We start from the raw sequence: 27,454 nt of genomic DNA, 5'->3' as shown, positions 1-27,454 counted from the left end.
GCAAAACTATATACAAGCCTTGCAGAAATAGTCCGCACTTGGGACGGGCGCCCAGCATCCTCTACGGACTACGAGAAAAAGATTTACCGGTAGGTTTAAAATCTTATTTTCTCTTACGTCCTAGAGGATGCTGGGGACTCCGTAAGGACCATGGGGATTATACCAAAGCTCCCAAACGGGTGGGAGAGTGCGGATGACTCTGCAGCACCGATTGAGCAAACAGGAGGTCCTCCTCAGCCAGGGTATCAAACTTATAGAACTTTGCAAAGGTGTTTGAACCCGACCAAGTAGCAACTCGGCACAGCTGTAGTGCTGAGACACCTTCCTAGTGGAATGGGCCTTGACCGATTTTGGTAACGGCAATCCAGCCATAGAATGAGCCTGCTGAATCGTGTTACAGATCCAGCGAGCAATAGTCTGCTTTGAAGCAGGAGCGCCAACCTTGTTGGCTGCATACAGGACAAATAGTGCTTCTGTTTTTCTGACTCTAGCCGTTCTGGCCACGTAAATTTTCAAAGCCCAAGGGACTCGGAAGCCTCCAAGTCTCACGTAGCCACAGGCACCACAATAGGTTGGTTCACATGAAAAGATGACACCACCTTAGGCAGAAATTGAGGACGGGTCCGTAATTCCGCTCTATCCATATGGAAAACCAGATAGGGGCTTTTATGAGACAAAGCCGCCAATTCAGACACTCGCCTAGCCGTAGCCAAGGCTAACAACATGACCACCTTCCAAGTGAGATATTTTAACTCCACCGTTTCAAGTGGTTCAAACCAGTGCGACTTAAGGAAACTCAACACCACATTAAGGTCCCAAGGCGCCACCGGAGGTACAAAAGGAGGCTGAATATGCAGCACTCCCTTCACAAAAGTCTGTACTTCTGGGAGAGAAGCTAATTCTTTCTGAAAGAAAATGGATAATGCCAAAATCTGAACCTTAATGGAGCCTAATTTTAGGCCCATATTCACTCCAGTTTGTAGAAAGTGAAGGAAACGGTCCAGATGGAATTCTTCCATAGGAGCCTTCCTGGCCTCACACCAAGAAACATACTTTCGCCATATACGGTGATAATGTTTAGCTGTCACGTCCTTCCTAGCCTTTATCAGAGTAGGAATGACCTCATCCGGAATGCCCTTTTCCGCTAGGATCCGGCGTTCAACCGCCATGCCGTCAAACGCAGCCGCGGTAAGTCTTGGAACAGACAGGGCCCCTGTAGCAACAGGTCCTGCCTTAGAGGAAGAGGCCACGGATCGTCGGTGAGCATCTCCTGCAGATCCGGATAACAGGCCCTTCGCGGCCAATCTGGAACAATGAGAATTGTCTGTACTCCTCTTTTTCTTATTATTCTCAACACCTTTGGGATGAGAGGAAGAGGAGGAAACACATAAACTGACTAGAACACCCACGGTGTCACTAGGGCGTCCACAGCTACCGCCTGAGGGTCTCTTGACCTGGCGCAATACCTCTGCAGCTTTTTGTTGAGGCGGGACGCCATCATGTCTATCTGGGGCAGTCCCCACTGACTTGCAATCTGTGCGAAGACTTCCTGATGAAGTCCCCACTCTCCCGGATGCAGGTCGTGCCTGCTGAGGAAGTCTGCTTCCCAGTTGTCCACTCCCGGAATGAACACTGCTGACAGTGCGCTTACATGATTTTCCGCCCAGCGAAGAATCCAGGTGGCTTCCGCAATTGCCACTCTGCTCCTTGTGACGCCTTGGCGGTTTACATGAGCCACTGCGGTGATGTTGTCTGATTGAATCAGAACTGGTAGGTCGCAAAGTAAGGTCTCCGCTTGACGAAGGGCGTTGTATATGGCCCTCAGCTCCAGGACATTGATGTGAAGACAAGCCTCCTGACTTGTCCAAAGTCCTTGGAAGTTTCTTCCCTGTGTGACTGCTCCCCAACCTCGGAGGCTCGCGTCCATGGTCACCAGAACCCAGTCCTGAATGTCGAACCTGCGGCCCTCTAGAAGGTGAGCACTCTGTAGCCACCACAGGAGAGATACCCTGGCCCTGGGGGACAGGGTGATCATCCGATGAATCTGTAGATGTGACCCATACCACTTGTCCAGTAGGTCCCATTGGAAGGTCCTCGCATGGAACCTGCCGAAGGGAATGGCCTCGTACGATGCCACCATCTTTCCCAGGACTCGAGTGCAGTGATGCACTGACACCTGTTTTGGCTTCAATAGGTTCCTGACCAGGGTCATGAGTTCCTGAGCCTTTTCTATCGGAAGATAAACCCTTTTCTGGTCCGTATCCAGAATCATGCCCAAGAAATTCAGACGAGTCGTAGGAACCAACTGCGACTTCGGGATATTGAGAATCCAGCCGTGTTGCTGTAACACTTTCAGTGAAAGTGACACGTTGCTCAGCAACTGCTCTCTTGATCTCGCTTTTATGAGGAGATCGTTCAAGTGCGGGATAATTGTAACACCCTGCTTGCGCAGGAGCACCATCATTTCCGACATTACCTTGGTGAAAATCCTCGGGGCCGTGGAAAGCCCAAATGGCAACGTCTGAAATTGGTAATGACAATCCTGTACCGCAAATCTCAGGTACGCCTGATGAGGTGGATATATGGGAATATGAAGGTAAGCATCCTTTATGTCCAGGGATACCATAAACTCCCCCAGGCTGGCGATGACCGCTCTGAGCGATTCCATCTTGAATTTGAACCTTTTCAAGTATAGGTTCAGGGATTTTAAATTTAAAATGGGTCTGACAGAACCGTCCGGTTTCGGGACTACAAACAGGGTTGAGTAATATCCCCTCCCTAGTTGAAGTAGGGGAACCTTGACCACCACCTGTTGAAGATACAATTTGTGAATTGCATTTAAAACTAACTCCCTTTCTGGGGGAGAAGCCGTCAGGGCCGATTTGAAAAAACCGTCGAGGAGGCACCTTTTCGAATTCCAGCTTGTAACCCTGAGAAACAATTTCTATTGCCCAGGGATCCACCTGTGAGTGAACCCAGATGTGGCTGAAAAGTCGAAGACGTGCCCCCACTGGGGCGAACTCCCTTAGCGGAGCCCCAGCGTCATGCGGTGGATTTTGTAGAGGCCGGGGAGGACTTTTGTTCCTGGGAACTAGCTGTGTTGTGCAGCTTTTCCCCCCTGCCCTTACGTCTGGCCAGAAAGGACGCACCTCGTACTTTCTTGTTTCTCTGTGACCGAAAGGACTGCATTTGATAATGTGGCGCTTTCTTAGGCTGTGAGGGAATATAAGGCAAAAAATTGGATTTACCAGCTGTAGCTGTGGAGACCAGGTCCAAGAGACCTTCTCCAAACAATTCCTCACCCTTGTAAGGTAAAACCTCCATATGTCGTTTTGAGTCGGCATCACCTGTCCATTGTCGGGTCCATAGGACTCGTCTAGCAGAAATCGACATGGTGTTGACTCTAGAACTCAGTAAACAAATGTCTCTTTGAGCATCTCTCATATATAAGACAGCATCTTTTATATGTCCTAGGGTCAATAAGACAGTATCCTTATCCAGGGTCTCAATCTCCGCTGATAAGGTATCTGTCCACGCTGCTACAGCGCTACAAACCCAAGCCGACGCAATAGCCGGTCTGAGTAAAGTACCAGAATGTGTGTAAATGGACTTCAAAGTAACTTCCTGCTTGCGATCAGCAGGATCCCTTAGGGCAGGCGTATCTTGGGATGGCAGCGCTACCTTTTTGGATAAGCGTGTCAACGCTTTGTCCACCCTAGGGGAGGATTCCCACCGTATCCTGTCCTTTGCCGGGAAAGGATACGCCATAAGAATCCTTTTGGGAATCTGCAGTTTTATGTCTGGAGATTCCCACGCTTTTTCACACAACTCGTTCAGCTCATGAGAAGGGGAAAAGGTTACCTCAGGTTTCTTTCCCTTATACATGTGTACCCTCGTTTCAGGGACCGGGGGTTCCTCTGTGATATGCAAAACATATTTTATTGCAATAATCATATATCGAATACATTTAGCCACTTTTGGCTGTAACTTTGCATCATCGTAGTCGACACTGGAGTCAGAATCTGTGTCGATATCAGTGTCTACTATTTGGGATAGTAAGCGCTTTTGAGAGCCCGAAGGTCCCTGCGACACAGGGACAGACATGGGTTGACTCCCTGGCTGTTCCCTAGCCTCAGCTTTGTCTAATCTTTTGTGCAATAAATTCACATTAGCACTTCAAACATTCCACATATACATCCAGTCAGGTGTCGGCGTTGTCGACGGAGACACCACATTCATTTGCTCCCTCTCCTCCCTAGGAAAGCCTTCTACCTCAGACATGTCGACACACACATACCACACACACAGGGAATCCTCTTATCTGAAGACAGTTCCCCCACAAGGCCCTTTGGAGAGACAGAGAGAGAGTATGCCAGCACACACCCAGCGCCAATGACCCAGGAAAAAACACAATATGTTTATCCAGATAGCGCTGTAATCTGTATATTGCGCCAATTATGTGCCCCCCCCCCCCCCTCTTTAAAACCCTCTTTCACCGTGGATAAGCAGGGGAGAGTCCGGGGATCTTCCACTCAGCGCTGTGCTGTGGAGAAAATGGCGCTGGTGAGTGCTGAGGAAGAAGCCCCGCCCCCTCGGCGGCGGGCTTCTGTCCCGCTCAAATATCGAAAAAACCTGGCTGGGGCTCTTTATATATACAGTGCCCAGCTGTATATATACACATTTGCCAGAAAAGAGGTTTTATTGCTGCCCAGAGCGCCCCCCCTGCGCCCTGCACCCTTACAGTGACTGCCGTTTGTGTGTGCTGTGTGGGAGCAATGGCGCACAGCTTTACCGCTGTGCGTTACCTCAGTGAAGATCTGAAGTCTTCTGCCGCCTCTGAAGTCTTCTTTTATTCTCATACTCACCCGGCTTCTATCTTCCGGCTCTGCGAGGAGGACGGTGGCGCGGCTCTGGGACGGACGGCGAGGGTGAGACCTGCGCACCGATCCCTCTGGAGCTAATGGTGCCCAGTAGCCTAAGAAGCAGAGCCTTGAAACTCACAGAAGTAGGTCTGCTTCTCTCTCCTCAGTCCCACGATGCAGGGAGTCTGTTGCCAGCAGAGCTCCCTGAAAATAAAAAACCTAACAAATATACTTTCTAACAGGAAACTCAGGAGAGCTCCCTGTAATGCACCCAGTCTCCTCTGGGCACAGTAGTAAACTGAGGTCTGGAGGAGGGGCATAGAGGGAGGAGCCAGTGCACAACCATACTTAAAGTTCTTTCTTAAAGTGCCCATGTCTCCTGCGGAGCCCGTCTATCCCCCATGGTCCTTACGGAGTCCCCAGCATCCTCTAGGACGTAAGAGAAATAAATGTTAGGAGTTCGGCCGGCAACCCCCTGGCGAACTCGGTCGGACGGCATTGCTGACAGAAATGTAGGCGCAATAGACTAAGTGGATTCAGGATTTATCTATATCGCATACTGCTGCTATAAAACCATCTCAGCATTTACCATTAGACTGTAATATATAATGCATGTCTTCTAGTAGGAGAATACATATTATTTATATATATATTTAGGAGTAAATAACAATTATAATAAAGCTTGACATCAAAAGAGACAAAGTAACTGTGTTTGTAGCCTTTGAAAAAGAAAAGCTGTAAGTGGGCAATTTTCCATTCAGCGCAGAAAAGCACAAACTGCATTAGTCCGTGTGTTGGGAAAATTTCTTGCATTGTGAGGAAAATAGAAATCAATAGGCTATATGGGTAACCGTGACTTAAGGTAATACAAATAAATAAATTGTAATTGTGTATTTGCACAGTTCTTAAGAGCAATATGAAGCAAATCAATAACGGCTCCCAAGAAATGGAATTATTGCACGCAGCATAAAATACTCTGCAAATGATTATATAACTGGATTTTAGATTTTTTTTCTGTGGATACCTTCAAAGACATTTTATCTCCCTCTAACATACAGCCTGCTGTCATTCGAGAATGGGATCTCGGTGAAACTATGGGGTTGAGGCCTGGAAAATGAAAGTAATTTAGGACTGAAGAAGTTGCGCACAAATTACATATTGCTACGTATGTATATATCTATATAATAATCAGGAATGGTCTCCACCATGTATTAGACGGGAGGAGGAGCGTGCATCGGCTTCCACTGCGAGAGAGACGGGATAGACCTAGGGTCACAGAAGAGGAACAGGAATGTGGTAACGGGGAAGTAAGACAGGGTTTGGGCGTGCTGGACTGGACGGAGTGGAGCAGGCAGGCAGGGGTGGGGTGGAGGGGCAGCTAGGGCAAAGTAGAGTGGGGAGGGAAATTAGGATGGAGCAGTACGATGGGATAAACAGGGTGGGGGCCGAGCAGTAGCAAGGAGGCTGGGATGGACATTAAGTGACCTACTCATGAAGCAGAAAAGTGTGGAGAAGTGAGTCAGTGGAGAGTCAGCACTGAGATAACATTTACAAAGTGCATTCTATACAGTTATACGTAGCAGCTGATTGGTTGCCACTGACTCACTTCTCACTGTTTCATGAATAGACCACTAAGAAGCTGAGTGGACTGAAGAGGCTGTATCTGGAACAATGTGTATAAAAGGCTTTACCTGGTGCAATGTGTATAAGAGGCGGTACCTGGCACAATGTGTATACAGTAAGAGGCTGTACCTGGCGCAATGTGTAGAAGAGGCTGTACCTGGCGCAATGTGTATAAGAGGCTGTACCTAGCACAACGTGCATAAAAGGGGCTCTACCTGGTGTTATGTGCATAAAATGGGCTCTACCTGGATTAATCTGTATAAGGGGCACTACTCTACTGTAGTGTCATGAGTAGTAGAGACTCTAACATTGTATAATGTGTATAAGGGGAACTACTTTGTGGTGTAATGTGTCTGACAGGCACTACTGTGCGGTGTAATGTGAATTGGTACTATTCTGTGGCCACGCCCCTTCTCCATGGAGCCACAGCTCTATATTTTTGGCACGACTTGAGTGCGTACTGACCCTATGTTGAATGGGGGGTGCACCAAAGGAAAAGTTCACCCTGGGCACTACAAGGTCTACTCTGTCTGTCTGTTTTTACCCAGTTTTGTTCTATAACTGTTGTTCTAATTGTAAAGCGCAACGGAATATGCCGCGCTATATAAGAAACTGTAAATAAATGAATAAATACATACAACCGGCCCTAGATCCAATAAGGCTCAGGATAGTCTGAGAGTGACACGCCAGTGACTGTGTGTTAATTTAAATGCCCCCAATGCGTTTTATCCGTGTGATGGAGATGGTCAGGCAATTGTGTCTTTATTGCAGTCTGCATGAGCTTCATTTGCATTTGCGTAAACACAACTGTACTCAGCCAACACTCGCACGCTACCTCCCTCCAAAGCCGCTGAGAAGAGGGTGGGTGTGTACTAATTATCCGGCACAGGCAGCAGCAACTGTCCGTCCCTCCCTCCTAGGCTTTGCTCTAGCCTGCAAACTTTCCCTGAGAACACATGTCGTTAGGCAAGTATATACAATTCCCAGCCCGTCTTCTTAGGTCCTAGGTTGTTCTACCCAATCACTAACACACCACAAACTTAGATCCAAAGCCATCTGACTGGATCACATAAACGGCACCAAGGGCTCAACGTACGAACGTTGCTCTTATCTCTTGGCTATGAGACATCCTGCAATGATCTTATTGCAGTGATGGAAGATGCCTTAGTGCTGCTATGTACTAAAAGAGAGAGACACTGGAGAGGTGTTATGACAAGTCACCCCTTTGGCGACCTCTGTCCTGCCTGTATCGTATCAGCCTAGCGTTGATTTGATTTGGAAAGGGTCAGTGCGAGCTTGAAACCGTGATACCTCATTGAGGACCTACTATGGGTGCATGGAGTTGTCTGGCGGTGGCAGGACTCGTAATGGTGCGATGTGCTAGTGGATAAGTGACCATTAGTAAGTGCCCGTAAAGTTATGGTGAGGGTGGCTTTATTACCAGATTATGAAGGTTGCACTGGAGAAATAGGAGTGGGAATAACGCCATAAAAAGTGGTTATCATCGCTTCATACATTTACTGTACCTTAGTCCTTTTTCCCCATTGAAAGCTCGCTGAGCCCATTATGTTATAAGTACCCCTTAACACTGTATATCACACTCCTAGGCCCAAATTGAATAGCCTGTAAGGCACTAGCACAGTCTAGGAAATTAGGCCATAGATTTAGATTTATAGCAGCAATAATTTTATTTGGTTTGTGGGAGGAAACCGTAGTACCCAAAGGAAACCCACGCAAGCAGGGGGAGAATATACAAACTCCACACAGTGAGGGGCATGGTGGGAATTGAACCCATGACCTCAGTGCTGAGAGGCAGCAATGCTTACACCATCCGTATTGCATTTGTTCTGCACGGTTACCGAATGCCAGGAAGCGTCGGGGAATGCACCCAACAGTGATCAGCCGCACCTCATGAGCTAGTTACCAAGTAAGAATAAATCATTGTAAAATGGAAACTAAAAAGTGCCTCACAGACCTGCAGTAACAATAGAATATACCATATATTTATACCACTTTAGTCCATTACTTAAGATATTCTATAAGAAGCACTGGCCATAAAATATCTGAGAGACAAACGAAAAGACTTTAGTAGATTTGTACTGAAAGCAGATGCTTCTACCTAGGCTTGGCTACTAAGTTCATTAAAGTGACTGTACACTCCATACGGGGTAAAATCTTATTATAGGTTGAGTATCCCTTATCCAAAATGCTTGGGACCAGAAGTATTTTGGATATGGGATTTTTCCGTATTTTGGAATAATTGTATACCATAATGAGATATCATGGCGATGGGACCTAAGTCTAAGCACAGAATGCATTTATGTTTCATATACACCTTGGCCCTCATTCCGAGTCGTTCGCTCTGTAATTTTCATCGCATCGCAGTGAAATTCCGCTTAGTACGCATGCGCAATATTCGCACTGCGACTGCGCCAAGTAATTTTACAATGAAGATAGTATTTTTACTCACGGCTTTTTCTTCGCTCCGGCGAACGTAGTGTGATTGACAGGAAATGGGTGTTACTGGGCGGAAACACGGCGTTTTCGGGGCGTGTGGATAAAAACGCTACCGTTTCCGGAAAAAACGCAGGAGTGGCCGGAGAAACGGGGGAGTGTCTGGGCGAACGCTGGGTGTGTTTATGACGTCAAACCAGGAACGACAAGCACTGAACTGATCGCAGATGCCGAGTAAGTCTGAAGCTACTCTGAAACTGCTAAGTAGTTTGAAATCGCAATATTGCGAATACATCGGTCGCAATTTTAAGAAGCTAAGATACACTCCCAGTAGGCGTAGGCTTAGCGTGAGCAACTCTGCTAAATTCGCCTTGCGAGCGATCAACTCGGAATGAGGGCCCTTATACACACAGCCTGAAGGTCTTATAATACAATATTTTTAATAACTGTGTATTAAACAAAGTTTGTGTACATTGAGCCATCAGAAAACAAAGGTTTCACTATCTCAGTCTCACTCAATAAATTCTGTATTTCGGAATATTCCGTATTTCGGAATATTTGGATATGGGATACTCAACCTGTACTGCCTTTCACTCATGGGGGGTCATTCCGAGTTGTTCGCTCGCAAGCGGATTTTAGTAGATTTGCTCATGCTAAGCCGCCGCCTACTGGGAGTGAATCTTAGCATCTTAAAATTGCGAACGATGTATTCGCAATATTGCGATTACACACCTCGTAGCAGTTTCTGTGTAGCTCCAGACTTACTCGGCATCTGCGATCATTTCAGTGCTTGTCGTTCCTGGTTTGACGTCACAAACACACCCAGCGTTCGCCCAGACACTCCCCCGTTTCTCCGGCAACTCCTGCGTTTTTTTCCGGAAACTGTAGCGGTTTTTCCCACACGCCCATAAAACGGCCTGTTTCCGCCCAGTAACACCCATTTCCTGTCAATCACATTACGATCGCCAGAACGATGAAAAAGCCGTGAGTAAAATTCCTAACTGCATAGCAAATTTACTTGGCGCAGTCGCAGTGCGGACATTGCGCATGCGCATTAAGCGGAAAATCGCTGCGATGCGAAGATTTTTACCGAGCGAACAACTCGGAATGACCCCCATTGATTGTGCTAAAATGGGCAGACACAGGGCCCAATTCAGACTTGATTGTAGCAGCAAATTTGTTAGCAGTTGGGCAAAACCACGGGGGTCATTCCGAGTTGATCGCTAGCTGCATTAGTTTGCAGAGTAGGTATTGAGCTACTCTAAAACTGTACAACAAAACTTTGTAGTCACTCTGCGATCCTTTCATTCGCACTTCTGCTAAGCTAAAATACACTCCCAGTGGGCGGCGGCATAGCGTTTGCACGGCTGCTAAAAACTGCTAGCGAGTGATCAACTCGGAATGACCCCCCATGTGCACTGCAGGGGAGGCAGATATAACATTTGCAGAGAGAATTAGATTTGGGTGGGTTATATTGTTAAACATCCTAGTGACATTTGGTGGACCCGTTCATTCCAAGTAAAGCATTCGTTACCTCTAAACCCAATAAATAAAGACACGGAGACTTGAATTTGGCAGAAAAATTGCTAGCTATTTATTTGTCCCTAATCAATAGCAAACCTGTAAATGAAAACTTTGTTAAGATGCCGATACAGCCGGCATATGGTGGCAGCAAAAAGAACGGCTCTACTAACCTAAATTAACCGTAAAATACAAAAAAATTCGAAACTATCCTAATTTTACTACAACTATCAAAAACCGGTAATAGGTGACAACTCCACCCCCACAGTGACTACCCACCGCTCCTGGGTGCCCTGCCGCTGCCTTCCCGGACGGGTGGTCAAGCGGCCAATAAGTCGATGGAGGTGAGTGCACCTAAACCAAATCAAACTGTAAATCACTACAGCTTACCATACAACCACCAACTGCCGTTCTTTTCCGCCAATAAATAGCCAACGATAAAACCAGCCAACAATTTAATGCCAAGGCACTCCGTGCCAGAAACCTTTACCAACAGGGCGGGAGGGCGGGAAGGCAATTTCACCAACAAGAGAGAGACAAAATGTCTATCCTTCCCTATATATACTAACCCTCCCCTTTTCCCAAAGGGCTGTACTTTCCTTCCAGCTAGGTCCACCCCTCACAAGATGTTTAACTCATTCCTTTCCTATGCTGTCAATTCTCTCTCCTAAACATCCTAGTGACATTTGGTGGACCCGTTCATTCTGTGCAGGGTAAATACTAGCTGCTTTATTTTTACACTGCAATTTAGATTTCAGTTTTAACACACCCCACCCAAACCTAACTCTCTGTGCACAATTTACATCTGCCCCCCTGCAGTGCACATTGGGCCTAATTCAGACCTGGTCGCAAGCAGGCTATTTTTTGCACTGCTGCGACCAGGTAATCTTCGCCCACAGGAGGGGGGGGATTAGCTGTGCAGGGCTGCAAACGCTTGTGCAGAGAGCTGCACAAACAAAGGTTTGTGCAGTCTCTACACAGCTCAGGACTTACTCACCCGCTGCGATGAACCAGGACGGAGCTGAAGTCAGGATCCCTCCCTGGAAACGGCCGGGCACGCCTGCGTTCGCATGGACACTCCCTGAAAACGGTCAGTTGATGCCCACGAACGGCCTCTTCCTGCCAATCTTCTAGCGATGGCCGGTGCGATTGCTTTCTTCGTTAGATCCGTCACACGCAGGCGCACTTCAGACCTGATCGCACCGCTGCAAAATAACGTCAGCGTGCGATCAGGTCTGAATGACCCCCATGGTTTTGCCCATCAGCTAACAAATTTGCAGCTACGATCAGGTCTGAATTAGGCCCACAGTGAGCAGGTCATCAGCGTATGGACGATTCACATGGGAGAAAACTTCCACGCGGTTCACAACTCACTACAAAGAAAATTGGAGCACAATGGCCACAGCTGGAATGGGAGTTTGTGAAAACAAGAAGGCGACTGGTAATGTTGATAAACCACCTCCCGCGTCTTATCGCTTCATTACACTCATAATCTAAGCTCCATAATAAAGGATATTGTTTCTTTCTTTCATTTTTTCAAAGTTATCATTGAAGCAATTGCATCAGAAAATACAATGCAGCGAGTAAATAGAAAGCGCCCAACATACAATAAAGTTCTTGGCCAAACGTGGTACAACTATCTCCAAACCCACATGAGGAACATGAGTTACACAGTGCAATCGTAAATATCAGCAATACACAAATGGATAAAAGCAAAGCAATAAAGATACGAGGAGGGGGGGATGTATCGTTGCGATGCCGGCGGTCTACCAGATGGCGCAATGATATTGTTTCTTTACTGACTGTGGTTGGCAATCACAACAGACTGCTACAGAGGCAGTGATCATGATTGATTGACTTTTGGGGCCCTTGTTCTTATCAAACCGCCCAACATTACCTGTTAGATAATTATTGAGAAGTGAAGGTGCGCCATTAATCTTAAGGGGTGGCCCCTAAAGTATAAGCAAAGTATGGGATACAACAGTAGGAACGCTCGTTGGTCCACACGTTGAACAGCTTAACCAGTTTTCAGCTTTATTAACCAAGTAGAATAACCGATGACTTGTACTCAGGGCTATATAGGCTGCTGGGCATTGTAGTGTGCCAAGTGCTAGAGTGGTGTCCACCCCGGTGGTTAGTGGTGCTATGTCCCTCTATATGAGCGGTGGTGGCACAGGGCAACAAGGGAGCCTGTGGGGCCTTCTCTGGCTGGATATCACAGGGGAGTCTCAGAGGGCACTGCCATACACGGAGGATGTCAAGGAGGAAAGACGCACAAACAAAGCGCAAAAGCCGTAGGCCAGACTCTCCGACACAGAGCCAAGGTGGGTTCTAGAGACTGCCGGATCTGCTGCTCATGGATGGAGGCTGTACAGAGCACTCCTCATCCAACAAGGCAGTACGGATGGTGTGATGGTTAGCATTACAGACTCACAGCACTGAGGTCATGGGTTCAATTCCCACCTAGCTGGAGTTTATATATTCTCCCTGTGCTTCCGTGGCTCTCCTCCGGGTACTCCGGTTTCCTACAACAATCCAGAACTATACTGGTAGGTTAACTGGCTCCCAAGACAAAAAATTAACCCTAGTGTGTGATACCCCTTTTCCACTAGCTAAAAAAAAAACAACGTTTTTTTTGCACGGGGGCGCGCATCTACCCGGGTTTTTTTATTAGTGGAAACGGCTTCCTCTGAAAATTCCCAGGTCCAGTGACCCGGGGATCCTACCCGGGTAGCTACCTCGGTTGGACCCGGGAATGACTCGGGTAAGGGTGTAGTGTAAATGGGTTACCCAGGTCATCCGACACGGGACCCGTTTACAGCGTGTCAGAGCGCATTCCTCTCTGACCGCAGTGTCCCGCGGGCGGTCGGGAGGTTGGGGTGGACAGCGCATACTGTCAGCTCTTTAGTCTATCCTGATATACAGACAGCAGCGCTGGCCGGGAAAGCATGTGCCGGAGGCTGGGGGCAGCCCAGCTGCTTCCAGAGTGCTGGGCTTGCCTCCCGCATGACAGAGGGCAGCATCGCATTGGAGGCGTGGCCTAACAGGCCGTGGCCATGCCCCGGAGGTCCCGATCTGCCGGTTTTCTCTGCGCTTGGAAATGACGTCATCTCCAAGCGCCGGGCAGAAGACACTGTAAAAGGGGTCCATCTCGGGTCTGACCTGGCTTGGAACCGTGTTCCAAATCCCGGGTCAGACCCGAGGCTTCTAGCGGAAAAGGGGTAGAAGTGTATGCATGTGGTTAGGGCAGACTAGATGGGCCAAGTGGTTCTTATCTGCCGTCACAGTCTATGTTTCTAACGTTTCCATAGCTTACACGCACAGCACCCATGCCATGCAGGGCAAAACTGGTCAAGCGCCCTGTTGCTTGGAATCCTCTCCAGATTGGTCAAAGCTTACTGAAGAACCGTAAATGTGTTTGTGTTTGTCTACTGTCAAAGGTTAAACGTCTGATAACAGATGCAGTTACTTAAACGCACAGAAGTAACTATATCTCGCCTCACCTCCGTCAACCAATATAATCCCTGACCGGTAATGGATGGCGGATGTACATTTCAAAATAGATGAAAGCAACTGTAAACTGTGTTCATTCTATTAATGCTAGAAATTAGTGTCTACTGGCGTTTATTTTGTGCATCCTGTTAATATTAAGAAAAAAAGCACACTTGCCAGCGCCAAATTTGTTCACATAAATTTAAAGGCAGCACAAAAGTTTCTTAGTACCACAATTGGTTTCAGCAATATTTCGGGATGCATTCAGATGTATTCTAAGTAATCAAAATGGATTCCCTTTATTCCGAGTGACTGCGTGGAATTCAGTGCCTGCGCTCTGTAAATGTAGCCTTTGTTACAGCGCCTCGTATCCTAAGAGTCTTGAAAGAAACGTACAAAATGTAAAAAGCAGTAGGTCTGAAGTACAGCCTAATTTCATGCTCTGGTTGTCGCCCATTGTGCGCTGCAAACAGTATTCAGATCTCTTGGTGCCGTGCTGTGGCAAAGACCTCCACACAATCACACACGTTTGTAAATTGCAGCTATGAAATATTTGTATTTCTCATATTCACAGCCGTAGCTGTACAATACTGCCTATGAAATGTCTGGCAAGTGGCTTGAACTCTTGGGAAGAACTTTGAGAAAGTCAGAAAGATTTCCGCACATACATCTGTCACACAGTCACATAGGAATAGGGACAAAATAACATGAGTATTCTGTACTAAACTTCAGGGAAAAGGGCTCGCCACGGAACAGCAATCACACTGTTATCAGTCAGTTATGATGTCGACATACGAAAAGCTGACAGGTGAAATGTCGATATTCAGCACAGTGTCGACATTAGGGATAGGCTGTGAGAGCGGAGGTTCAGGGGTAGGCTGTGGGAGCGGAGGGTTAGGCTGTGGGAGCGGAGGGTTAGGGGTAGGCTGTGGGAGCTGAGGGTTAGGGGTAGGCTGTGGGAGCTGAGGGTTAGGGGAGCTGAGGGTTAGGGGTAGGCTGTGGGAGCTGAGGGTTAGGGGTAGGCTGTGGGAGCTGAGGGTTAGGGGTAGGTTGTGGGAGCTGAGGGTTAGGCTGTGGGAGTGGAGGGTCAGAGTTAGGCTGCTGGAGCGGAGGTTCAGGGGTAGGCTGTGGGAGCAGAGAGTAAGGATTAGGCTGTGGAAGCGGAGGGTTAGGCTGTGGGAGCAGTAAGGGGTAGGCTGTGGGAGCAGTTAGGATTAGGCTGTGGGAGTGGAGGGTTAGGGTTAGGCTGTGGGAGCAGAGGGTTAGGATTAGGCTGTAGAGCGGAGGATTAGGGGTAAGCTGTGGGCGCAGAGGGTTAGGGTTAGGCTGTAGAGTGGAGGGTTAGGGGTAGGCTGTGGGCGCAGAGGGTTAGGGTTAGGCTGTAGAGTGGAGGGTTAGGGGTAGGCTGTGGGCGCAGAGGGTTAGGGTTAGGCTGTAGAGTGGAGGATTAGGGGTAGGCTGTGGGCGCAGAGGGTTAGGTTAGGCTGTGGGAGCGGAGGGTTAGGGTTAGGCTGTAGAGTGGAGGATTAGGGGTAGGCTGTGGGCGCAGAGGGTTAGGTTAGGCTGTGGGAGTGGAGGGTTAGGGGTAGGCTGTGGGCGCAGAGGGTTAGGGTTAGGCTGTAGAGTGGAGGATTAGGGGTAGGCTGTGGGCGCAGAGGGTTAGGTTAGGCTGTGGGAGCGGAGGGTTAGGGTTAGGCTGTAGAGTGGAGGATTAGGGGTAGGCTGTGGGCGCAGAGGGTTAGGTTAGGCTGTGGGAGTGGAGGGTTAGAGTTAGGCTGTGGAAGCAGTTAGGAGTAGGCTGTGGGAGCAGAGGGTTAGGGTTAGGCTGTAGAGTGAAGGGTTAGGGGTAGGCTGTGGGAGCGGAGGGTTAGAGTTAAGCTGTGGAAGCAGTTAGGGGTAGGCTGTGGGAGCAGAGGGTTAGGGTTAGGCTGTAGAGTGAAGGGTTAGGGGTAGCCTGTGGTAGCCGAGGGTTAGGGTTAAGCTGTGGGAGTGGAGGGTCAGTGTTTTGCTGCTGCAGCGGAGGTTCAGGGGTAGGCTGTGGGAACGAAGGGTTAGAGTTAGGCTGTGGGAGCAGAGCTTTAGGGGTTAGGCTGGTGGCTTGGGGTCGTCTGTGTTGTTTATGCAGAATCCCATGCGGACTGCCCGTCCGCAAAGAAATCTGCTTCAAATGTCCCTCCAAAAATGGCCACTGTCTCGGAGAAAACAGATGCTAGAGGCCCTACTTGACCTCTAGCGTCTGACAGGGAGCACAGTGCTACAGCGTTACCCAAAAGTGCCGGGAGCACTCAGCACTGGCGCCGTCGGGAGAAGATGCAGCTTTCTCTAGAAACAGGGATATTTAATTTATACTCCTCTCTTCTGGGCATATATGGGGAGAGAGCCAAGGGGCAAATGTACATATGGGGAGGACATAGCAATGTGCTCCGTGTCTGTGACGTCATGTAGCAGGGCTATGATGACAAGATTTGCCCTGAATGGTGTCATCATGGCCCCACCTTGCCGACGTCTCTTGTCCGAGTCTGGGGGCACTCACTGAAATTCTAGAGATACGGACACACATAAAACTGCCCCATCTTCTCTAAATTCTGCTAGGAAGCCTGGCAATTGCTTGTTACCGATGTGGCATGTTATGTCAATAGTTATTATGTCGGCATGAATGAGGTCGATAAGAGAATGACAACATGGTCAAATTGTTGAGGTGCTAAGCATGTCAGCAGTGACCATGTCGGCATTCATAATGTAAACATGAATGACATGTCAACAAAATAGACGTCCCTGGTGGCCCACCGGCCACTTACCAATTGCTGCAGCAGCAACGTCTTCCAGCGCATACGTCTGCAAGCGGTGTTCAAGTGAGTATTTTTCCCCCATCCCTAACGTCTAGCCCCACCTCTAGTGCCTATCCCTAACATAATGGTGTCAACATGGAAACTGTCGACCCCTAGCATAAACTGCTCCATACTATAAAACTCATCTGCCCATATAAGGTACAAAGACTTCCCAGCTGAAAAAGGGTTAAACAGGCAACGGTTTCCATATCCCTTACCTCCCACGGTTCTGTATTGCATACTGTACCACCCATCTGTTACCGCTTTTATTGGGACTGTCCCACCGTCTCACCCGCAGTCAGTACACATATAACAGAGCAGTGGTGGCACAATGATGAAATGGGGAGGCATGCCACAGGCCGTGCTCCCTTTTCGTGAGCACAGGTTCAAAAGCGCACGCGTCCTAAAAAGCCTTGAGAAAAATTCTATCCCCGCAAGCCACGCCTCAAGCTGAGGTGATGATTGGAACAGTGCCTGAAATGCAGGACTGTCCCATGAAAATCAGGACAGTTGGCAGTATATATATATATATCTCCTATATAATAGCCCTATTCTGTGACCTTGTGATTCATTTGCTAACGCTGGGCGGAGTTACAACAGTGGGCGGAGTTAGTCAAATGAGTCACAGAGATCTGGCCAACTCTACAGGAGACTAGGAGCAGAAGCAGATAGAATGGGCATTGGGCATGGCACAGGCAGGGGTGCAGACCTCCCAGCTTTCTGCAGGAGCTTTCTCCAGGCAGAAGGAGGGACACACACACACTCGGCGAAAAGGGGGCGTGGCTTCACGGGAGGGTCCCCGTTTTCGTCAGTGAGGGAGCATGCCCAGCGCTCTGTGAGCTGCTGGCATGCTCCCAGGGGCTGATTATGAGTCCGGGAGGCCCAGGGCACTTGTGACAGGGGAGCCCTATCTCATTGCTGTGCCTGCTGTGGGATGGGGGCGTGGCCTAATCGCGCCCGCGCGGCCACGCCGCCTTATGCAAATTTCGATTTTTATTTTTATTTTTTTGATGGGATTTTGGCCCCTCAGCTAGGGCTAAATCCAGAGGAGGTGGTCGCTCCCCCCCTACACACCCGCACAGGCAGAAGAAAGCAGGGAGACTGCTGCCTCCCTGCAACACCACAGACCTGCCAATACGCAGCAGCGTGTGCTGACTGTAGCACAATGCTGCCGCTGTTACTGGCAGGACGGGTGGGGGTAGCTTCTGAGCTGGGACAGAGCTACTCCAGCCGGGGGGTCCCCTAAAACTGTGGGGCCAACGGTACGTATGCCCTGCCCCCCCCCCCCCCCACCTTAATCCGGCTCTGCTGCTGGAACCCCCCCATTAATCCGTACCCCCTGATGCCCCCTCTCCCTCTGTCTCCACTATTCACCGCTGCTCTGCTAAGCAGAACAGCGAGTACAGGAGCTTTCCAACTGCCCCCCCCCCCCCCCCCCCCCCACCGCCGGACACTGCGACCCGCGGGTGGGTCAGCGGGACAGACCCCAAAAAAAGGGGCTGTCCCGCGAAAATCGGGACATTTGGGAGGTATGGGGGTGTGTGAGGGGTATGTCATACAGACAGACGGGCACCGGCTCACTGTGTGCTTGACCCCCCACATCGGCATACTCAGCAGGGTCTCTCTGATGCGGAGGAGCGTCACTTTCTGGCACACTCCACGCTTCTTAGCTGCAGTTTAGTGGGGCACCTGCTGCTGTGCAGGTTCCATACTGCCTCTGTTATCTCCAGCCCCGGCAACCCCACCGCTAGCTGCAGCGCTGCCACCCGCAGTGGAGTGCGCCCAGCTCATTCACACACTTTAGCTGGCGGGTAGCGCTGCAGAAATCCGAGCTGCTTGCAGGCTCTGACCCACTCCTCCCTCCAGCCGCAGCGTCTCCTGGGAGCTAACCAGTCACTCCCAGTCTCCCCTTACCACAGTGCCCGGAAGCCGTGAGGTCCGCGCCACGTGCATGCTATGACCCCCTCCTCCCTCCAGCCGCAGCATCTCCTGGGGGCTAACCAGTCATTTCCAGTCTCACCTTACCACAGTGCCCGGCAGCTGCGCGAGGTCTGCGGTGTGTGACTGAGGAGGGGGGGAGGGATGCGGACGGGCAGAGGAAGCAGGACTCCAGCCTGAGAGAGTCAGCCATGCCAAGTCTCCAGCAGCAGCAGATCCCAACAGGTTGGAGTGGAACAGCAGCAGCCAGTAGCAGTGACTCCGGTAAGACACATCTGTCTGTCACCACCGTTTTGTCCCTAATACCAATCTCTCCCGTGCCCTGTGTTCTGTCATGTCCCTGTCACCCCTGGCCTTGCCCTGCCACCCTTATCCTGGCCCTTTCACCCTGATCCTGGCCCTGTCACCCTTATCCTGTCCCTATCATTTCTGTCCTGGCCCCGTCACCCCTGTCCTGGCCCCGTCAACCCTGTACTGACCCTGTCACCCCTGTCCTGGCTCTGTTACTGCATACCCTCCAACTACCTTTTATGGCATGTACAGTACCCGCAGCGCCTCCAGACCTCTCCCCAATGCACCACACCTCCGCACCTTCCCCTCCACCACATGCGGCACTCCACCCCTCCCCCACATGCTGTGCCTCCAGACCCCCTACACCACCCGTGGCTCCCACTCCTCCACCCCTTCACCACCCACAGCACCTCCAGGCCCCTTCCACCATTCACCCCCCTTATATGTCTCCCCCAACACCTGCTCCCCTCCACCCGCAGCATCTGCAGACACCCTCCTCCATCAGCGGTCCCCCCCCTCACCCACCCCTCCCCCACCAATGGCACCCCCGCACCTGCCCCTCCACCACCTGCAGCACCTCCTTTCCCATCCGCCGCAACACCCGTACCTGCCCCTACCCTACCCATGGTGCCTGCGGTCCCCTACCCAACCCCCGGCACTCCCGTCCCTTCCCATCCAACAGCACCTCCGGAACCCTTCATCCATCCACAACATCCCCACACCTGCCCCTCTCCCACCCGTGGCACCCCTGCCCCTCCCCCACCTTCAGTGCCTCCGAACCCCTCCCCCATCTGCATCCCCCACTCCTCTGCCCCTCCCCCACGCGCAGCACCTCCCGAACCTTCCCCATCTGGGCCCCACCCCCACTTCTGCCTCCCTCCACCCGCAGCATCTACAGACACCATCCGCAGTCCCCCCCACACCCGCTACATTCTGTACATCGTGCCCTGCAGGTGCTGTTCACGCCGTCGCAAGGGGCTGCGCCTCCTTCACCATCGCACGCCCTTTCATTGTGCAATATTTAACAACTAACAAAGGAATGCAGGTAATACTCCATATAATACAAATATTAAACCCCAGAAAGGCATGCAAGGGTTAAGGGGGCGTAGCCCCTTGCGACGGTGTGAAGAGCGCCCGTAGGGCGCGATGAAGCACCTAGTATATAATAAGAATTTACTTACCGATAATTCTATTTTTCGGAGTCCGTAGTGGATGCTGGGGTTCCTGAAAGGACCATGGGGAATAGCGGCTCCGCAGGAGACAGGGCACAAAAGTAAAGCTTTCCGATCAGGTGGTGTGCACTGGCTCCTCCCCCTATGACCCTCCTCCAAGCCAGTTAGGTACTGTGCCCGGACGAGCGTACACAATAAGGGAGGAATTTTGAATCCCGGGTAAGACTCATACCAGCCACACCAATCACACCGTACAACTTGTGATCAAACCCAGTTAACAGTATGATAACAGAGGAGCCTCTGAAAGATGGCTTCCTAAACAATAACCCGAATTAGTTAACAATAACTATGTACAATTATTGCAGATAATCCGCACTTGGGATGGGCGCCCAGCATCCACTACGGACTCCGAGAAATAGAATTATCGGTAAGTAAATTCTTATTTTCTCTATCGTCCTAGTGGATGCTGGGGTTCCTGAAAGGACCATGGGGATTATACCAAAGCTCCCAAACGGGCGGGAGAGTGCGGATGACTCTGCAGCACCGAATGAGAGAACTCCAGGTCCTCCTATCAGAGTATCAAATTTGTAAAATTTTACAAACGTGTTCTCCCCTGACCACGTAGCTGCTCGGCAAAGTTGTAATGCCGAGACCCCTCGGGCAGCCGCCCAAGATGAGCCCACCTTCCTTGTGGAGTGGGCCTTTACAGATTTAGGCTGTGGCAGGCCTGCCACAGAATGTGCAAGTTGGATTGTGCTACAGATCCAACGAGCAATCGTCTGCTTAGACGCAGGAGCACCCATCTTGTTGGGTGCATACAATATAAACAACGAGTCAGATTTTCTGACTCCAGCTGTCCTTGCAATATATATTTTTAATGCTCTGACAACGTCCAGTAACTTGGAGTCCTCCAAGTCACTTGTAGCCGCAGGCACTACAATAGGCTGGTTCAGATGAAATGCTGACACCACCTTAGGGAGAAAATGCGGACGAGTCCGCAGTTCTGCCCTGTCCGAATGGAAAATCAGATATGGGCTTTTGTAAGATAAAGCTGCCAGTTCTGACACTCTCCTGGCCGAAGCCAGGGCTAGTAACATGGTCACTTTCCATGTGAGATATTTTAAATCCACCTTTTTTAGTGGTTCAAACCAATGAGATTTTAGAAATTCCAAAACCACATTGAGATCCCACGGTGCCACTGGAGGCACCACAGGAGGCTGTATATGCAGCACTCCCTTAACAAAAGTCTGGACTTCAGGAACTGAAGCCAATTCTTTTTGAAAGAAAATCGACAGGGCCGAAATTTGAACCTTAATAGATCCCAATTTGAGACCCATAGACAATCCTGATTGCAGGAAATGTAGGAATCGACCCAGTTGAAATTCCTCCGTCGGAGCACTCCGATCCTCGCACCACGCAACATATCTTCGCCAAATGCGGTGATAGTGTTGCACGGTTACTTCCTTCCTTGCTTTAATCAAAGTAGGAATGACTTCTTCCGGCATGCCTTTTTCCTTTAGGATCCGGCGTTCAACCGCCATGCCGTCAAACGCAGCCGCGGTAAGTCTTGAAACAGACAGGGACCCTGCTGAAGCAAGTCCCTCCTTAGAGGTAGAGGCCACGGATCTTCCGTGATCATCTCTTGAAGTTCCGGGTACCAAGTCCTTCTTGGCCAATCCGGAACCACTAGTATCGTTCTTACGCCTCTTTGCCGTATAATTCTCAATACTTTTGGTATGAGAGGCAGAGGAGGAAACACATACACCGACTGGTACACCCAAGGCGTTACCAGCGCGTCCACAGCTATTGCCTGCGGATCTCTTGACCTGGCGCAATACCTGTCCAGTTTTTTGTTGAGGCGAGACGCCATCATGTCCACCATTGGTCTTTCCCAACGGGTTACCAGCATGTGGAAGACTTCCGGATGAAGTCCCCACTCTCCCGGGTGAAGGTCGTGTCTGCTGAGGAAGTCTGCTTCCCAGTTGTCCACTCCCGGGATGAACACTGCTGACAGTGCTATCACATGATTCTCTGCCCAGCGAAGAATCCTTGCAGCTTCTGCCATTGCACTCCTGCTTCTTGTGCCGCCCTGTCTGTTTACATGGGCGACTGCCGTGATGTTGTCCGACTGGATCAACACCGGTTTTCCTTGAAGCAGAGGTTCTGCCTGGCTTAGAGCATTGTAGATTGCTCTTAGTTCCAGAATGTTTATGTGAAGAGACGTTTCCAGGCTCGTCCACACTCCCTGGAAGTTTCTTCCTTGTGTGACTGCTCCCCAGCCTCTCAGGCTGGCGTCCGTGGTCACCAGGATCCAATCCTGTATGCCGAATCTGCGGCCCTCCAATAGATGAGCACTCTGCAACCACCACAGAAGAGATACCCTTGTCCTTGGAGACAGGGTTATCCGCTGGTGCATCTGAAGATGCGACCCTGACCATTTGTCCAACAGATCCCTCTGGAAAATTCGTGCATGGAATCTGCCGAATGGAATTGCTTCGTAAGAAGCCACCATTTTTCCCAGGACTCTTGTGCATTGATGTACAGACACCTTTCCTGGTTTTAGGAGGTTCCTGACAAGCTCGGATAACTCCTTGGCTTTTTCCTCCGGGAGAAAAACCTTTTTCTGAACCGTGTCCAGAATCATCCCTAGGAACAGCAGACGAGTTGTCGGCATTAACTGGGATTTTGGAATATTCAGAATCCAGCCGTGCTGTTTTAGCACTTCTTGAGACAGTGCTAATCCCCTCTCTAGCTGTTCTCTGGACCTTGCCCTTATTAGGAGATCGTCCAAGTATGGGATAATTAATACGCCTTTTCTTCGAAGAAGAATCATCATCTCGGCCATTACCTTTGTAAAGACCCGAGGTGCCGTGGACAATCCGAACGGCAGCGTCTGAAACTGATAGTGACAGTTTTGTACAACGAACCTGAGGTACCCCTGGTGTGAGGGGTAAATTGGAACGTGGAGGTACGCATCCTTGATGTCCAAGGACACCATAAAGTCCCCTTCTTCCAGGTTCGCTATCACTGCTCTGAGTGACTCCATTTTGAACTTGAACTTCTTTATGTACAGGTTCAAGGACTTCAGATTTAGAATAGGTCTTACCGAGCCGTCCGGCTTCGGTACCACAAATAGAGTGGAATAATACCCCTTTCCCTGTTGTAGAAGAGGTACCTTGACTATCACCTGCTGAGAGTACAGCTTGTGAATGGCTTCCAAAACCGTCTCCCTTTCGGAGGGGGACGTTGGTAAAGCAGACTTCAGGAAACGGCGAGGCGGATCTGTCTCTAGTTCCAACCTGTACCCCTGAGATATTATCTGCAGGATCCAGGGATCTACCTGCGAGTGAGCCCACTGCGCGCTGAAATTCTTGAGACGACCGCCCACCGCCCCCGAGTCCGCTTGAGAAGCCCCAGCGTCATGCTGAGGCTTTTGTAGAAGCGGGGGAGGGCTTCTGTTCCTGGGAAGGAGCTGCCTGTTGGTGTCTCTTCCCCCTTCCTCTGCCTCGTGGCAGATATGAATATCCCTTTGCTCTCTTGTTTTTAAAGGAACGAAAGGGCTGCGGTTGAAAAGTCGGTGTCTTTTTCTGTTGGGGAGTAGCTTGAGGTAAAAAGGTGGATTTCCCGGCTGTAGCCGTGGCCACCAAATCTGATAGACCGACTCCAAATAACTCCTCCCCTTTATACGGCAAAACTTCCATATGCCGTTTTGAGTCCGCATCGCCTGACCACTGTCGTGTCCATAAACTTCTTCTGGCCGAAATGGACATAGCACTTACCCGTGATGCCAGTGTGCAGATATCCCTCTGTGCATCACGCATATAAAGAAATGCATCCTTTATTTGCTCTAAAGACAGTAAAACATTGTCCCTATCCAGGGTATCAATATTTTCAATCAGGGACTCTGACCAAGCTACTCCAGCACTGCACATCCAGGCTGTCGCTATAGCTGGTCGTAGTATAACACCTGTATGTGTGTATATACTTTTTTGGATATTTTCCATCCTCCTATCTGCTGGATCTTTAAGTGCGGCCGTCTCAGGAGAGGGTAACGCCACTTGTTTAGATAAGCGTGTTGACACTATCCCGTAATTCCATAAATAAAGGCATCCATTCTGGTGTCGACCCCCTAGGAGGTGACATCCCCATATTTGGCAATTGCTCCGCCTCCACACCAATATCGTCCTCATACATGTCGACACACACGTACCGACACACAGCAGACACACAGGGAATGCTCTTAACGAAGACAGGACCCCACTAGCCCTTTGGGGAGACAGAGGGAGAGTTTGCCAGCACACACCAAAAGCGCTATATATGACAGGGATAGCCTTATAATAAGTGCTCCCTGTATAGCTGCTTTTATAATATAATATTTGCCACTATTTTGCCCCCCCTCTCTTGTTTTACCCTGTTTCTGTAGTGCAGTGCAGGGGAGAGACCTGGGAGCCGTCCTGACCAGCGGAGCTGTGTAAGGAAAATGGCGCTGTGTGCTGAGGAGATAGGCCCCGCCCCTTTTCCGGCGGGCTCGTCTCCCGCTCTTTAGTGTATTCTGGCAGGGGTTAAATATCTCCATATAGCCCCCGGAGGCTATATGTGAGGTATTTTTTAGCCAAATAGGTTTTCATTTGCCTCCCAGGGCGCTCCCCTCCCAGCGCCCTGCACCCTCAGTGACTGCCGTGTGAAGTGTGCTGAGAGGAAAATGGCGCACAGCTGCAGTGCTGTGCGCTACCTTTAGAAGACTGAGGAGTCTTCTGCCGCCGATTCTGGACCTCTTCATGTTTCAGCATCTGCAAGGGGGCCGGCGGCGAGGCTCCGGTGACCATCCAGGCTGTACCTGTGATCGTCCCTCTGGAGCTGATGTCCAGTAGCCAAGAAGCCAATCCATCCTGCACGCAGGTGAGTTCACTTCTTCTCCCCTAAGTCCCTCGTTGCAGTGATCCTGTTGCCAGCAGGACTCACTGTAAAATAAAAAACCTAAGCTAAACTTTCTCTAAGCAGCTCTTTAGGAGAGCCACCTAGATTGCACCCTTCTCGGCCGGGCACAAAAATCTAACTGGCTTGGAGGAGGGTCATAGGGGGAGGAGCCAGTGCACACCACCTGATCGGAAAGCTTTACTTTTGTGCCCTGTCTCCTGCGGAGCCGCTATTCCCCATGGTCCTTTCAGGAACCCCAGCATCCACTAGGACGATAGAGAAATATATATATATATATATATATATATATATATATGTACTGTATATACCAGTGGCGTGCGGTGAGGTCAGTGGCTGGTGAGGCACTGCAGCCATAATCTCTGTGGAGTCCCGACGAGGTCATCATCTGCCGCCGTGCCAATGCCCACTACTGCCGCCACTAATGGTTGCCGACCCTGCCAATTGCCTACAAAATCGCCGCCATCAACTGCCTGACCCCCAGCCGCTAATCTGCATCTCAGTCTGATGCCGCCAGTGCCTGCAGCCTTCCTGCTCATCAAACTTGTGATGAGCAGGTGGCTAATACATTGTCAATTTTTATAAATTTATGAGAGACAGAGAGGTGGAATATGGGGAGATGGGAGAGAGAAGAGAAATATGAAGACAGGAGGGATAGACAAGGGAGTAGGCACAGGGGAAGATGGCAGAGAGAGAGGAATAGGGTGAGAAGGAAGAGAGACGGAATAGGGGGCAGAAGGAAGATAGAGAAGGAATAGAGGGAGATGGGAGAGGAGGAATAGAGGAGATGGCAAAGAGAGAGGAGAAATAGGGGTATATGGGAAAGAGGAGAGTGAGAGGAATAGAGGGAGATGACAGAGAGAGAGAGAGGAGGAGCAGGCTGGCAGACTGGGAGTAATAGTGGTGGAGAGCAGGGGGCAGGATTGGAGTAACAGTAGTGCAGAATAGGGGGACAGGCAGGGAGTAATAGAAGGGGAAGGCAGGATGGGAGTAGTGGTGGGAAAAAGTGGACAGTATGGGATCTCACCTCCTCTAATGCAGCTCCCGGGTCCCAGCCACCGTTGCTCCTTCCATGCAAGCTCACACAGGACGGCCTCAGTAGAAGTTATGGGTTCCGCTCCTCTGGTGTTCTCCGCGTAGTCCAGGGGAACATGGGCGTGGCCTGCGATCGGGTTGGGGGTGGGGCAGGGCTGCACCTCCGCACCAGGTGTACATAAGGCTCTTTGTTTTCTGGCTGCCCGCAGCTGTGCCCTCCTCATCACTGGAGCTGTCTGTCCGAGTTCTCTTTGTGACAGTCCAGGGGCAAATGCAGGATTTTTAGGGGGGAAGGGGGGTTCCAGATATGAGAGAGAGGGAGAGATAGAAATAGAAGAGAGTGCACATATATAGAAACCTCCAACCCGTGTGTGTGTGTGATATATAAACACAGAACCAAGGAGACATTGGGAGTGAGGGGGACATGGGGGGGGGGGGGGGGAAGAAAGAGGGAGTGAGACACAGACATGTTGAAAGAGAGACTTACATGCTGAGAGACAGTTCTGGAAAGAGAGTAACTTGGGTGGGAGAAAGAGACAGGGACAAACAGACACAAACATGGAAAGAGAAACGGACATGGGGAGAGAGAGACAGACATGAGGTGGGATAGAGACACACATGGAGAGACACAGACACAGGGAAAGAGAGACAGACACAAGGAGGGATAAGACATGGAGAAAGAGACAGACATGGGGAGGGAGAGAGAGTGAAACACACACATGGGGAGGGAGCAGACATGGAGAAAGAGACACACAGGGAGAGATATACAGAGACGTGGAGACAGACACAGGGAGAGATATACAGAGACGTGGAGACAGACACAGGGAGAGAGACAGACAGACATACGGAGAGAGAGAGAGAGAGAGACGAACAGAGAGAGGAAGAAAGAGGAGTGACATGGGGAGGGAGGAGATATGGAGAGACAGACACAGTGACCAAGAGAGACAGACATGGGGAGGTAGAGATACAGGAAGAGAGAGAGAGAGACACGCACACACACACATTGGGAGGTAGGAGGAGACATGGAGAGAGATACAGACACAAGGAGAGAGAGACAGACAGACATGTGGAGAAAGAGACCGAGACAGGGAGAGACAGACACAGGGAGGGAGAGAGAGACTGAGGAAAATGGTATGTTAACCCAGTGGTTCTCAAACTGTCATCAGGACCCCACACGGTTCACGTTTTCCATGTCACCCAGCAGCTGCGCTGTGTATCACCAACTGCCACATTTTAAAAATCTACAGGTGACCTGCAAAACATGAACCGTGTGGGGTCCTGAGGACCGAGTATGAGAAAATGG

General features: G+C 50.1%; 1 protein-coding gene and 1 long non-coding RNA gene across 3 annotated transcripts in view; both read right to left on the bottom strand.

Moving 5' to 3' along the window:
* SAMD12 (sterile alpha motif domain containing 12) overlaps nucleotides 1–27,454 on the bottom strand; it is an 890,943-nt gene that overhangs the window by 577,922 nt on the left and 285,567 nt on the right. The window lies entirely within an intron of this gene.
* LOC134928578 (uncharacterized) overlaps nucleotides 1–27,454 on the bottom strand; it is a 37,949-nt gene that overhangs the window by 1,972 nt on the left and 8,523 nt on the right. The window contains exon 2 of the long non-coding RNA XR_010177947.1: nucleotides 26,144–26,400. This is a non-coding gene — a long non-coding RNA (uncharacterized LOC134928578). The remainder of the gene's footprint in view (nucleotides 1–26,143; nucleotides 26,401–27,454) is intronic.

This window comes from Pseudophryne corroboree, chromosome 5, assembly GCF_028390025.1.
Source record: "Pseudophryne corroboree isolate aPseCor3 chromosome 5, aPseCor3.hap2, whole genome shotgun sequence".
Taxonomy (NCBI): Eukaryota; Metazoa; Chordata; class Amphibia; order Anura; family Myobatrachidae; genus Pseudophryne; species Pseudophryne corroboree.
This window is presented reverse-complemented; position numbering and strand designations above follow the sequence as displayed.